The following is a 13,666-nucleotide window of genomic DNA, read 5'->3' as shown; positions in this document are numbered from 1 at the left end:
CATGAAAAAAGGAGGGGGGACAAGCTTTCCTTGTTAAATAAGTTTGGAAACATTGAATATTATGTCCTCACCATGGATCATCACTATACACATTAGCATATGGAAAGCTCTGAGAAGTCCTGCAGTATAAAAAAGCTACTTAGTTAAGGAATAGTTCAGTGCTTCCCTAATTTTAACACTGGCATTGTTTATCAAGATAGTTTTTATAAGCATCCCGTTGCATTAGGGATCTGGAAAACATTTGGGGAAACTCTGTAATTGAAGAATTACATATATGGTAGTAAGAAGTAAGTTGTTTCAGAGAGGCAGACATCTGCCATTTTACATCTCCTGAAATGTATTCCTTATGCTTTCTCAGTACTGATATTTTAGTCATTTGTGAAAGATGTAGTGAAATCTTTTGGTTCTGGCTTATGACTAACTGAAATAATTTTTTTTGTACAGTAGCATGGAGCAAGAATTAGTTATTCCATAACTAATGCAGATTAGGGCATCATCTTATTGTCTGATGAAATCCTTTTCAGGTTTTGTTCAACAGCTTTCAAGTCCTGATATAGCTTTCTTTTTAACTAAAACTATTTTCTTAATTTGAGCAATTCACCAGTTTGAAGAAAACTTGTAAGCACTGTTAGTACTTGTCAGGAGTAAATGGGACTCTAGAGAGTTCTTTGAAATAGGAAACATTTGAACAGAATATCATCTTGCTTTCAGCTGTTTGTATAGATGCAATTTCTGCAATTCTATACCTCACAGCTCTAATTCCTCTTCATCTGTGTCTCAGGCTTCCATCAATAATCCTTCTGCTCAAACACACTTGACAAAAGAGGTAGAGCAGACGCCCTTGCAATATCTTCTGAATGTCACTCAGCAGTGATGTGTAATCGGGTCCATAAATTTTAGGAAGAAAAACATAAAACAATACAGGATTCAATCCATATGAATCCACATTGTCCAATGGTAGCGTTGTGAGAATTTTATAAAATCAACTTTTGATGAGACAGTGGAAATTGTGTTAGAACATAAAAAATCAGTGATTATGGATTCCTATTGCATAGAGATATATAAAATAAAACCTTCCTGTGTTATACCTTAATGTATGAGTGAATTGACTGTTTTCTGGATCAATTATATTCACCTTACACTCTGTGATCTCTTCCTTCCTTCCTTCCTCTCTCTTTCCTTCCTTCCTTCCTTCCTTCCTTCCTTCCTTCCTTCCTTCCTTCCTTCCTTCCCTTTCTTTCTTTCTTTCTTTCTTTCTTTCTTTCTTTCTTTCTTTTCTTTCTTTCTTTCTTTCTTTCTTTCTTTCTTTCTTTCTTTCTTTCTTCTTCTTTCTTTCTTTCTTTCTTTCTTTCTTTCTTTCTTTCTTTCTTTCTTTCTTTCTTTCTTTCTTTCTTTCTTCTTTCTCTTCTTTCTTCTTTCTTCTCCTTAAGTAGGCTACCTGCCCAGTGTGGAGCTTAAGCTCATAATCCTGGGATTAAGTGTTGCATGCTCTACAAACTGAGCCAGCCGGTGCCCCTACACCCTGTGATTTCTTTCTTTTTCTTTTTTTAAAGATTTTATTTATTTATTTATTAGAGAGAGAGAGAGAGAGAGAGAGAGAGAGAGAGAGAGGCAGAGACACAGGAAGAGGGAGAAGCAGGCTCTATGTAGGGAGCCCGATGTGGGACTCAGTCCCAGAACCCCGGGATCATGCCCTGAGCCAAAGGCAGATGCTTAACTGCTGAGCCACCCAGGCATCCCTGCCTTGTGATTTCTAATACATCTTCCCAACCTGGAAACTTTGTAGTACAGTTATTATCTCATCTCATAACATCAATATTGGGAAAAAGGCCCTAGTCTGCATGTGTTAAGTAAGACACTGCATTTTTGCTGCTTTTCTAAAATTCAGAAGAGGGATGCCTGGGTGGCTCAGTCAGTTAAGCATCTGCCTTAAGCTCAGGTCATGATTCCAGGGTCCTGGGATCAAGCCCCACATTGGGATCCCTGCTCAGTGAGGAGCTTGCTTTTTTCTTTCTTTCTTTCTTTCTTTCTTTCTTTCTTTCTTTCTTTCTTTCTTTCTTTCTTTTTTGATGGGCAAAGGATAAGATACATTTTATTTATTTATTTTTATTTTTAAAATTCCAGTATAATTAATGTGCAGTGTTATATCAGTTTCAGGTGTACAATATAGTAATTCACCAATTCTGAACATTACTCTGTGTTCGTCATGGTAAGCGCATTCTTCATTCTCTTGACCTGATTCATCCATTCTCCCACCCATTTCTCCTCTGGTTACCATCTGTTAGCTCTCTATAGTTAAGAGTCTTTTTTATTTGTCCCTTTTTTCTTTGTTCATTTGTTTCTTATTCTTTTTTTAGATGAATGGATAAAGAAGATGTGGTTTTTGTATACAATGGAATATTACTCAGCCATTAGAAATGACAAATACCCACCATTTGCTTCAACGTGGATGGAACTGGAGGGTATTATGCTGCTTTCCTTTCTGACTGCCATTCTCCCTGCTTGTGCATGCACACAGTCTCTCTCTCTCTGTCAAATAAATAAATAAAGTCTTTAAAAAATATATACATACAAAATTCAGGAGAAAACTATACTATAGACTACAACTATTTATTGTTAAAAGATTAAGAAAAAACAGTGAAAGACATTCTTTTTGGACAGTGAAAAATATTAATTGTATTGATTTGGATCTTTCTGTTTACTTGGTGAAAGCTATTAAAAATTATACTAATTATTTTTAAACAAAATTTTTAAAAAATATATTCTTAAAACTATACAATATATTTTCCCTCAATTTATACAAGAGTCACACACTCTACTAACTTCTTATTATTTGTTTATGAAGTAACATTGGAACTTTATAGGAAATATACTATATATGTATATATATAGTATATATATACATATATAGTATATATATACTTTGTGGTTCTGGACCACAAAGCTGACAAGGAGGGAGCCCAGGAAATAATAGATTGAAAGGCGCTGAAACATGAGTCATCTTCAAAGGCATTTTGTTGTATGTTAGGAGGCCCTGCATTTACTGAGAGAGGTCCTCTGGTTGCTGATCAACTCGAGGAAAGGAGGAAACGTACAGAGGCTCTCTCTCTGGCTGCACCACTGACTTAGAACCAGAAACAGTTGTAGCTGGGAGGAATTCGGCCAGCCAGCTCCTTCATTTTAGAGACAAGCCCTGGAGAGGTAGAAGAGCTCTCCCAAAGCAGTGCAGTCAGTGAATAGCAGAACTGGGACTAGAAGCCAGAACTAATGGAGGCTCCGCTTGGTGTTCACGTAGATGAGCATGATGGTAGAAATCCAAAAGGGAGGAAGCTTGGGGAGGGAGTGTGGGTAGTCTGTGATTTGAAGGCTGATGTGAACTAGGTGCAACTGAACTAACACTTATAACAAGTTCCAGTGCTGCTAAATTAGAAGGTGCTATGTCATTAACCTTGCAAACAGAAACTTATAAGCATTGACTAGACTTGACATTAAGCCAATCACATCTTTCCATTTCCCAGCATCCCAGGATGGATACTCACTATATATATATATATATATATATATATATATATATATATATAAATTATATTATTATAATTTATTATATTATATATTATATATATATTATATTATATATATATATATATATATATATATATATATATATATTTGTGTTTATCCTGGACTCTTTTCACCTCAACTCTAATATGTTTGTTCCCTTTATGGTTTTACTTATGAAATAAAGATTGCTGTGTATTAAGCATCGTCTGGAATAGAAATGGGTTTTTATGAATAAGAATAGGAATTGGAATATGTGTTTATAAATACCTTTGTCTAAATACAAGGACTAGAGGAGTTGAGGCATTTGACCATAGCCTATCACTCTACTTTCTCTAGGACAAATTGCACTGTTTGAGGAATTCCTAGCGCTCATAATTATAGCAGATAAGCATTATACAATTTCACAAGAAGATCCATACTGACTAATTAAAAGAAATTACTTTAAAAGTATTGAAAGTAATGAGGCCTGAAGGCTCATTTAACATGAACTCTTCTGTGTTGAATTCGCAGTCATTCTTCTCATTCATTCAACTCTTCAGAGATTAGAGAATTCTGACCTGTCCTGGAAAAAGTCAGTGTCTGGAGAGCAAAGGCTACTTTGCTCGCTGTGTCCATTTAAACTTTGACCGCCCTAAGAGCCTGCCAAGTGCCAGTCAGGCTCATTGGACACCAATGCCTGGGGAACAGGACAGAGCAGCTCACCTCACCCAAGTTATCAGACTGTCTCCAGATGGCAAAGAACTTCTAAAGTTATGAACTAACTTGCTTGTGATGCAAATTAGTGACCAGGGGCGGGATGCTTCATTAATGCTCCCACTCCCCGGAGCTACCAAGATGTCAAAAGCAGGACAGTTTACTCTCACATTTTTTTTTTCTCTCTGTAACAGGTGTTAACAACCATTTATTCTCATAGAAATAGTTCAATCAGTTGCTTGTGGCTAGTTATTAAATTACCAAAGTAGAGATGAAAATTAGATTCCATTTAGAAGGAAACAATGTTTACCTTTTTCCATGGAAATGTGTGAAAAAACTTTAGAAAATTCTGTTATAATATATAAGGTCTCAGAAGAGACTGTGATTAAAAATAATAAAAAGGAGAAATATGAGTTTCCATCCAGATCACTATTTCATTTTTTTATCCAACAAGTGATGAAAAAAATTATGCGAACCCATGCATTTGCCCTGAGTTATGATTGTATTATATTAACCTCAGCTGACAATATCCTATATTGACTTTGGTTTACTTAAAATTCTGCCTCTTGGGCATAAACACACATCTAAAATTGACTCAGCTCATTTCTATCTTGCTGAGGTCACTCTACCAGTTACTCTCAACTACTGAACTTATTTTATATGTTCTCTTTTTTTTCAATACTACATCCTCAAATTTTTGGCACCTGGGAATTTCTCTGTGATGGTTTTATTACTGAATTCAAGATTTATAGTTATGATCAGCTCTTATGGCTAATGAGATGCTAAGATGAGCTAGTAGGGTTTTGCTTCTTCTTTTGCTTAATATTGATGGAATAGTTCTGATTACAGTGAACATTGTCCAGGCATTTGCCAGTAAAGAAGGCCTATGAAGAATGGGTTGTCTTTTTCTATAAATTACCTCAGCAGAAAAAATTACATGACGGTTTACTATGACTGTCATCTTTGGATCCAGGTAGCTCATATGGAAGATATAATGATCTTAGCACTGTCTGAGAAAGATACTTCTGACATTTCACTACTAAAAATAATAGACACTAATAACAGAGATATAGAATCAGTAAATATTTGAGCATCTATTTTATGTCCAATGCCTTGTGGATCATTTGTTCAGTTGTATTGCTTTTCAATAGAATATATTAGGTTATTTAGTGCCAAGGTGTGAAATCATGGAGTGTATTTTCTATAACAAATGAGAAGGCTCACTTTTCTGCTCAAATTGACTGAATAAGCTACTTCCAGCAGATATTTAAGTCTGGTGGAATTATCCTTTACTATGTATCACGGGGACAAAAAGAAAGGACTCAGAAAGAAGAGGTGTGAATCTTTATGTGAGTTTTTGGGAAATATGAATGCTGGCTATTTCTTTATTCTAGTATGAGTAGTACTTTGAAAGATTAGTTTAAGACTAATCCTCCTTAAAAGTTCATGATAGTAGAGGTTAGGGTAGATTCCATAAATGAAAAATCACTTTTGTGTAGTTAAAAAAATTGCCAAGTTATAATTTGAAAATTATAAAAATATCAGTATAATTTGAATCCATGGATGAATTCCATATGTTATCAAATGCATGTTTCTTTTTATTTTCTTGGCTTATTAAGTATAAGAAGAGTACTCTCTAATTGTTAGAAATGAACTCCTAGATTATGATACTGATATAATTTCTCCAATTAATTTGATCAAATATATACACCAAATTGAGATAATTTCAGGTATATGGAAATATTTATTTTGTTGACAGACATTGGTGCATGACTATAATGTCTAATTTTATAAGTTTCTTTCAATTCTTTTTTTTTTTTAAAGATTTTATTTATTTATTCATGAGACACACAGAGGGAGAGAGAGAGAGAGGCAGAGACACAGGCAGAGGGAGAAGCAGGCTCCATGCAGGGAGCCCGACATGGGACTCAATCCCAGGTCTCCAGGATCAGGCCCTGGGCTGAAGGCGGTGCTAAACCACTGAGCCACCCGGGCTGCCCCTAATTTTATGTTTCTTATTTAGCATGGGGGCTATGAGGATCAGATTCTTTAGATCGCTCTAAAGAGGTGAAAATCTGATACAATTTTGTATTATTATAGTTAATGACATTCTTTTACTGCAAGCATGGAAATAATCTGGGTTTTTAAATTTTGAATGAAATATGTAGATAATCTGAGTTGTAATTTAAAATAAACTTGAAGCATATACACTCTGAGGAATTTCCATAACTATAAATTTAAGTTAGAATAAATTTATCTTCATTTAGGAGACAGAAAGTGGAGTTTTAAGAGTAAAAATCTATGACATGGAAAGTAACTACTATTTTAGCTGATTATATACATTCCATGGCAAAATGCTTTGTTGCAATCTTGATGCTACTGTATCAGTGTTGAAGGTTCTAGCTGCTACCAATAAGGGAAGAAAAGAGTGAGGCAATTTAATACAGCAATGTATCTGCATAGGATGCCTCTGAGACAGCTCATATTTTTGAAGGATGTGATGGAAGGCAGAACAGATAACTGAGAATGAACCTGGAAGAATAGTGCCATGGCTAAGTGGTGATTAACCATGGATGAAGGTAAAAAAAGAACAGTAAGATGATTTCTAGTCAGTTGACTAAAAAAGATGACTTTTTTGGGGAAAGTAAATGCAGTTGGGGAGAGGGGAGTTGGACTCCTATTTACAGTCTCTACAATGTTTGAGGGCTTTAGTCTGTGCTTTCATTTAATCCTTAGAGCAATACACATAAGGTGGGTATTTAATAGATGGGAAGGCAGAGGCTCAAATAGATCAATAATTTATCTCAGTTAATATAGTGCGGATGTAGAATCCAGATTTGTTTGGCTCCAAGCTCATGTTCTTATTCATGACACATAAAATTAGGTACATGATCTAACAACAACTGCTACTAAACTTTTAAAAGTTTTGTTTTGCTTGAATTATTTTTACATTATTTATCTTTTAAGAATTACTTCTGAAATTTTCACTTGATTTACTATAATTTCAATAACTGTTTTGAAAACATCACCAGTCTATATAGCAGCACTGCTCACTGTAGAGTCTTTTACTTCCAGATTCTTCATTATTGAACACTTTTTTTTTTGATTCTCAGTCAGATGGAGTATGTCCTAAGTAAATATTTCAATATGGGTACTTGGACAATATGTTTTGAACCTTTGTGTATTTGATATCTTTCTGTTGTCTTCCCAAGCAAATACAACCTAATGGAAAGATACCTTGGGAAATAATCTTTCTTCTACTCCCTTCTAAATTTATAATAATTATCTCATTGTCTTCTAGCTTTTAGTGTCTCGAAGTCTGAGGCCAACCTGATTTTTATCCCTTATAGATAATCTTTTAGTTTTCTTTCTAATATTCCTGGATATTTACAGAAAATTCTCTCGCTGTATCCTTTAAGTTAAAAGAAAAAATGTCAGTGATGCCTGGGTGGCTCAGCAGTTTAGCGCCTGCCTTCATCTTAGGGTGTGATTCTAGAGTCCTGGGATTGAGTCCCACATCAGGCACCCTGCATGGAGCCTGCTTTTCTCTCTGCCTATGTCTCTGCCTCTCTCTCTCTGTGTCTCTCATGAATAAATAAATAAAATCTTAAAAAAAGGTGGGGTGGGGGGAGAAAAATGTCAGTAGATGCTTGAATTTTTCTCTCAAAAAATTTTCCCCCTAGAATGTGGTGACCCAGCAGTGATCAATCCAAGGACCTTGATTTCCATTTATTTTTAAAATTGATTGTTTTATCCAATTATATTTTTAGTTACTACTTTTACCTCATTTTAGTTTTCACTTGTATATATTTTCAAAATCTGTACATTAGATCTGTTCTTTGAATTGCCACTAGTCTTTGATTTAAAAAAATATACTGAAAGAGGCATCAGAAAAATTGCAAATAATTACATACAGGCAAGAAAGTGGACGATAGAAATTATTGATAAACTTAATGTTGATCACTCTTTACCATTATGATGGAGAGTATGAAGGAGCTGAGTATTAAAGGAGAAACTTATTTTTACCAAAGAAACTGGTTATTAAACAGACACTTTATATGCATTTGAGAAAGAATAGGTTGATCATTTCTGTTTACCAGCATAAGTCCACTTTAGCAAATCATGCCAAATATACCTTATTTAAAAAACTAAACTTACTAGAAAAGTTTAGTAGATTTTAAACTAGGGATTATAATATACATTTTTAAATTGAAGTGCAACATATATGTAGAGATGTGTAAAAATAATAAATTTTGAATTATCACAAGTGAACATATTCAGGTCCAGAATGAGAATGTTGGTTGTGACCCCTCTTTGTCAGTCAGTCTTTTCAATCTTCTATCCCTAAATGTACTATTCTTCTGACTTATATAGACGAGTTTTGCTTGCTTTTGAACTTTGAAAATAAATGTACGCATTTCTTTGTACCTGGTTTCTTTTACTCAATATTGTGTTTGTGGGAGTCTTCTCTGTTCTTATATGTAACCAAAGTTTACTAATTTTCATTGCTGTACATATTATTCCATTGTATAAACCTATTACAGTTTATTGATAAACATGGGCTTTCTTCTAGTTTGGGATTATTATAAATAATGCTGTCATGAATGTTTTTCTATATATCTGTTGGTGAATATAACTATGTATATACCTTCTGTTAGTATGTTTCTGGGTTCCATTTTTTCAACTTGAGTAGATACTGTGTTTCCCAAAGTGGTTAACCAATTTACATGTCCTCCAGCAGTGATTGAGAATTTTAGATGCTCTATATGTACTGTGCTCTATGTCTATGCCCGCCCCCCACTCCCTCCACTCCTGTATTGAAATCTTAAGGTCTAATGTGGTGGTATTAGAAGGTGGGGCTTTGGGGAAGTGATTAGGTCATGAGGGTGGAGCCTTCATGAATGGGATTAATTCATGAGTCCTATGAGTCTTCACGGAGCTCCCTCTACCTCTCTACCATTTGAGGACCCAGTGAGAAGGTGCTGGCTATGAACCAGGAAGAGGGCTCACCAAAATATGACCATGCTACCTCCTTGATCTTAGAATTTCCAGTCTCCAGAATTGTGAGAAATAAATGTTTGTAATTTATAAGCTACCCAGTCTGTGTTAATTTGTTATAGCAGTCTCTGTAGCAAAAGACAACCTCTTTGTAAACAATTGGTATTGTCAGTCTTTTTAATATTAAAAATCTGGCTGAGCCAATTTATATTCCCAATCAACAATGCACCAGCATCCTCTTTCCTCCACTATATAACTGTTATGGTGCAGATGTCTTGTTTAATTTTTATTAAATTCATTTGTTGCTATTTGAATTTTTTCTGGTAAAGTATATTTTGAAAGTTATAATCTGATTGGGCATTGCTGGTATATATAAATACAGTTCAATATTCTATACAGATTAAGTATTCTGAATCCAAGTTAAATTCACTTATTAATTCTAATAATTTGCTTATAGAGTCTTTTGAGTTTCTATGTACAAGTTTCTATATTCTATGCTAATATAGAAATTTTTTCTTTATCTACAACCTTTAGTCCAACTTTGGATAGAAGTGGTGATAGTGGGCATCTTTCCAATCACAGGCATACATCTTTTGATAATCACCATTTAGCTACCCTTGATAAGACTAAGAACATATGTGTCTATTCGTAATTTGTTCATAGTTTTTATAAAAACTGGACATTGAGCTTCAAATTTTTTTGTTCCAATAAAAATAACATAAAATTATTTTTATTTGTTCTGTCACTATGGCACTGATTAATTTTTAAATGTTAATGAATATTTAATTTCTGAAATAAACTCAACTAGGATTTATATATCCATTTGTTTTTAATATTTACAGGATATGTAGTACTCTCCCCTGATACTTTTTTTTTTTTTGGTGTGCTTTTCCTCCATTTAAAAAATAAATCTTGTCAGTATTTTATTCATTTTATTAATATTTTCCTTTTTGCTAATTTCTATTTCTATTTCTGTACTTATATTTATCATTTTTCTTCTTGTTTTTTTAAGGTTAAAATTGCTATTGCTTTTCTTACTTCTTGAGACAGATGCTTTAATCATGAATTTTCAACCTTTCATCTTTTCTAACTTATAGATTCAAGACTATAATTGTCCCTGTAATCATGGCTTTAACCACATCTTGTATGATTTGATATATCGCATTTTAATTATCATTAAATTAAAATATTTAAATTTATATTGTGATTTTTTTAAACCTAAATAATAGGTAATTTAGAAGTGTAATTGCTTTATTTTCAACATTTGGGGACTTTTGAGTTTTCTGTTTATTATTTTTTCTATCTTTATTTCCACTGTGTTTAGAGAGTGAACTCTATAATTTTAAACCTTTGATATTTGTTGAGACTTACTTCAGCTGATCAATTTTCCTAAATGTTGATAGGCGCTTAAAAAAAGTCTATTATGCATTATTGAATTCAGTGCTGTTTCTATGTCCCGAGGTCATGTTTTTATTTTTATTTTTTAAATTTAAATTCAAGTTAGTCAACATATAATGTAATATTAGTTTCAGGAATAGAATTTAGTGATTCATCAGTTGCATATAACAACTAGTGCCCATTATATCAAGCCCTCCTTAATGCCCATCACCCATTTAGTCCATCCCTCCATCCACCACCTCTCCTCCAGCAACTCTCTATTCTCTATAGTTAAAAGTCTCTTATTTTATTTTCTCTTCCCTTCCCCATGTTCATCTGTTTTGTTTCTTATTCCACATATGAGTGAAATCATATATTTGTCTTTCTCTGACTGACTTATTTCACTTAGCATAATACCCTCTAGTTCCATCCACATTGTTGCAAGTGGCAAGATTTCATTCTTTTTGATGGCCGAGTTCCATATGTTTGTGTGTGTGTGTGTGTGTGTGTGTGTGTGTATATATATATATATATATATATATATATATATAATAAACATATATATAAACTATTTTTGATGGCTATTGTTGATAGTGCTGCTATAAACCTAGGGGTGCTTGTGCCCCTTTGATTGAGTATTTTTGGATAAATACCTAGTAGGGCAATTGCTGAGTCATAGGGTGGTTCTATTTTTAACTTTTTTTTTTTAAAAAAAAGATTTTATTTATTTATTCATGAGAAACACACAGAGAGAAACAGAGACATAGGCAAAGGAAGAAGCAGACTCCCTGTGAGGAGCCTGATGTGGGACTCGATCTCAGGACCTTAGGATCATGACCTGAGCCAAAAGCAGATGCTCAACCACTGAGCTACCCAGGTGCCCCTATTTTTAACTTTTTGAGAAACCTTCATAATGTTCTCAGTGTGGCTGTAGCAGTTTGCATTCTCAACAGTGCAAAAGGATTCCCTTTGCTCTGAATACTTGCCAATATCTGTTATTTCCTGAGTTGTTATTTTTAGCCATTCTGACAGATGTGAGGTGATATGTCATTGTAGTTTTGATTTGTATTTCCCGTGATAATGAGTGATATTGAGCACTTTTTCATGTGTCTCTTGGCCATTTGTCTGTCTTCTTTGGAGAAATGTCTACTCATTTTTTCTGCCCATTTCTTAACCAGATTATTTATTTTTGGGGTGTTGATTTTGATGAGTCCTTTATAGATTCTGGATACTAGCCCTTATCTGATGTGTCATTTGCAAGTATCTTCTTCCATTTTGTCAGTTGCTGTTTAGTTTTGTTGCTTGTTTCCTTCTCTGTGCAGAAGATTTTTAACTTGATGAAGTCCCAAGAGTTCATTTTTGCTTTTGTTTCCCTTGCCTCTGGAGGCATGTCTAGTAAAAAGCTGCTACAGCCAAGGTCAAAGAGGTTACTACCTGTGTTCTCCTCTTAGGATTTTTTTAAAAAAGATTTTATTTGTTTATTCATGAGAGACACACAGAGAGAGGCAGAGACATAGGCAGAGGGAGAAGCAGGCTCCCCATGGGGAGTCTGATATTTGACTTGATTCCAGGACCCCCGCAACATGCCCTGAGCCAAAAGCAGATGCTCAACCACTGAGCCACCCAGGTGACCCTCCTCTTAGAATTTTGATGGTTTCCTGTCTTACACTTAGGCCTTTTATCCATTTGGAGTTTATTTTTTGTATGGTGTAAAAAAAAAGTGGTTCAGTTTCATTCTTTTGCTTGTTGCTGTCTAGTTTTCCCAATACGATTAGTTGAAGAGCCTATCTTTTTTTTCACTGGATATTCTTTCCTGCTTTGTCAAAGATTAGTTGACCATATATTTGTGGGTCCATTTCCGGGTTCTCTATTCTATTCCATTGATTTATATGTCTCTTTTTGTGCCAGTATCATACTGTCTTGATGATTACAGCTTTGTAATACAGCTTGAAGTCTGGGATTGTGCTTCCTCTTTTTTTGCTTTTCTTTTTCAACACTACTTTGGCTATTCAGGGTCTTTTCTGGTTCCATACACATTTTAGGGTTGTTTGTTCTAGTTCTGTGAAAAATTCTGGTGTTATTTTGATCAGGATTATATTGAATATGTAGATTGCTTTGCGTAGTATAAACATTTTAAGAATATTTGTTTTTCCATTCCATGAGCATGGAATATTTTTCCATTTCTTTGTGTCATCTTCAATTTCTTTTATCACTGTTTTATAGTTTTCAGGTTACAGGTCTTTTACCTATTTTAGGTTTGTTCCTAGATATCTTATGGCTTTTGGTGCAATTGAAAATGGGATTGCTTTCTTATTTTTTATTTCTCTGTGTCATTATTGGTGTACAGACACGCATTAGATTTCTATATATTGATTTTATATCCTGCAACTTTGCTGAATTCATATATTACTTCTAGCAATTTTTTGGTGGTCTTTCAAGTTTTCAATATATAGGGTCCTATTATCTGTGAAGAGTGAGAGTTTGACCTCTTCCTTGCCAAGTTGGATGTCTTTTGTTTCTTTTTTGTTTGGACTGCTGAGGCTAGGACTTCCAGTACTATGTCGAATGAATGGATATGCCTATAGTGTCCTCACCTTAGGGAAAAAGTTCTCAGTTTTTCCCCATTGAGGATATTAGATGTGAGGTTTGTTTGTTTGTTTGTATATGGCCTTTATGATGCTGAGGTATGTTCCTTCTATTCCTACTTTCTTGAGGCTTTTTGATAAGTCTGGTTAGGGTTTATCAATTTTGTTAATTCTTTCAAAGCAACCAGCTCCTAGTTTCATCGATCCATTCTGTTTTTTTTTAACTTCTATATCATTTATTTCTTTTTAAATCTTAATTATTTCTCTTTTTCTGCTGATTTTTGCTATTCTTTTTCTAACTCCTTTAGGTATAAGGATAGGTTGTGTATTTGAGACTTTTCTTGTGCTTCTTGAGGAAGACCTATATTCCTATATACTTCCCTTTTAGGGCCTTTGGTGAATGCTGAAGGTTTTGGGCTGTTGTGTTTTCATTTTCATTTGCTTCCATGTAT

Source organism: Nyctereutes procyonoides, unplaced genomic scaffold, assembly GCF_905146905.1.
Source record: "Nyctereutes procyonoides isolate TBG_1078 unplaced genomic scaffold, NYPRO_anot_genome, whole genome shotgun sequence".
NCBI classification, from domain to species: domain Eukaryota; kingdom Metazoa; phylum Chordata; class Mammalia; order Carnivora; family Canidae; genus Nyctereutes; species Nyctereutes procyonoides.
This window is presented reverse-complemented; position numbering follows the sequence as displayed.